This window comes from Loa loa (genome assembly GCF_000183805.2).
Source record: "Loa loa unplaced genomic scaffold supercont3.514, whole genome shotgun sequence".
Lineage (NCBI taxonomy): Eukaryota > Metazoa > Nematoda > Chromadorea > Rhabditida > Onchocercidae > Loa > Loa loa.
This window is the reverse complement of record NW_018108694.1, coordinates 4153-5842: the sequence shown is the minus strand read 5'-3', so window position 1 is coordinate 5842 and position 1690 is coordinate 4153. Positions and strand designations below refer to the sequence as shown.

Sequence of the window (1690 nt, the reverse complement as noted above, 5' to 3'; positions counted from 1 at the left end):
TAATGTTACTTCAAGCTTACTAATACACTAAATATTTATTTTAAAACTAACGAAACTTATTACTTTTGAACCTGGTGGTCTATGCTATAAATAAAAAAGTCAAAGTGTCCCTGATTAATAAAAGATCGGGAACCAATAGTCTTGACAATTTATATTTATAATCTGTTAAAAAGAATAATGACTTGACAAATGTTCTCATTACGAACTTGCAGATAAGAGATCTCCGACGTCGTACCAGCCATTGGACCATTCGTTCCTTGCTTCCGGCTTGATCGAATGGCTCTGATCTGAAATCCGATTGTTGATCAAGCATTGGAAACGACAATTAACCGCATACATTTACTCGTCATTTAACCATGTTATGTCCTCGATTACATGGATTCACATCTTCCATTGTTATTCATGATTAATTATAAGTTAAAAAAAGGTGAAAAAAGTTGCAGTCTTGGATGGAAATAAAGACAAAGTCATATACATATATATATATATAGAAGTTACAAGAAAATATTCTATTTTTTGTATTTGTCCATTAATTATGTTACGTTCGTTCTAATCTGACATTTTCATTTAGTAACTTGTAATCTAAAAGAGGAAAGAAAAAGAGGAAAAGACACCTCAAATTAGTAGAAATTTCAGCAACTATAGTAGTACACATGGATGAAAATCAGTAGGCCGCATATCAGTAACACTTTAGGGCCGCGAAAAATGGAAGCACCATGAGGAACACTGGCGTCGACCGATAGACGATGACATTGGTGCCGGGTATGAGGCATATTACACACATTCTTGCATTATGTTGCCAATAAATAGTACTAAACGATTCAACCAATTCTTTACTTCAAATCTTTTCCTATATCCATACCATATATGGGAAGTATCTCTTACCTTTGGTTTGTTATTTACCCAGCTAATTATTGAGGATATTTTGCCCAACAAACAAACTACTCAAATATTCTAATGGCATTTCTTATGATATATACATTATCGGAAGGGATAAAATATTCAATAAATTTAAACAGCAACAAATAAGCTAAGGGAATATTTATTTAACAAATGAGGAAGTCATTAATTCGATTTTAAATTGCTATAACAATAAGATTCTTAAAATGATAGTATGAGAATGATAAAGTACTATGAGAAAATATTCCTTTATATAAAAATATGAAGGAAGAAAAAGATAATTTTGTTAAATATGAATTTAGAATTTATTTTAATCGAAAGAATTGAAGTTAAATTTAAATCTTTAATCTATGATACATTTAACTTTCTAATTTAATCCCGAAGTTTAGATTTAATCTTAATCGCAAAATTAAAAAGGAAAAACTTAATCTCAAAAAAACAAGGCAGAAAAAATGGTTGAAAGTAGAAGTATTATTAATTATTAATGAACGTAGATGTATTATTATTAACAAAGTTTAAAATACCTTATAAACATCATAAATTATCAAATATTCATTCACATATCATTGCTTTTACACTATCAGTAAATCACAAATTCCACTTCGAACTTTCTTTTCTCCAGTACTTTTACTGATTGCAAGTTGAAGCATTCCTATCTGATAACATCAATATTTGATAAATTAATTAAAACTTAAAAAATGATTACGCTTAGAAAGTACCCAAAAGTAATACATCTCATTTTTTCTTTTTTCTTTTTTTAATCAATTTTATAAGATCAGTTGAGAAAAAA

General features: G+C 28.5%; 1 protein-coding gene across 1 annotated transcript in view; it reads right to left on the bottom strand.

Annotated features, from left to right (window-relative positions):
• LOAG_07143 (hypothetical protein) overlaps window positions 1-293 on the bottom strand; it is a 16059-nt gene extending 15766 nt beyond the window's left edge. Inside the window, exon 1 of the mRNA XM_020447351.1 lies at window positions 207-293. The gene's annotated coding sequence lies outside the window, so the exon portion shown is untranslated. The remainder of the gene's footprint in view (window positions 1-206) is intronic.
• Between the last annotated feature and the right edge of the window lie 1397 nt (window positions 294-1690).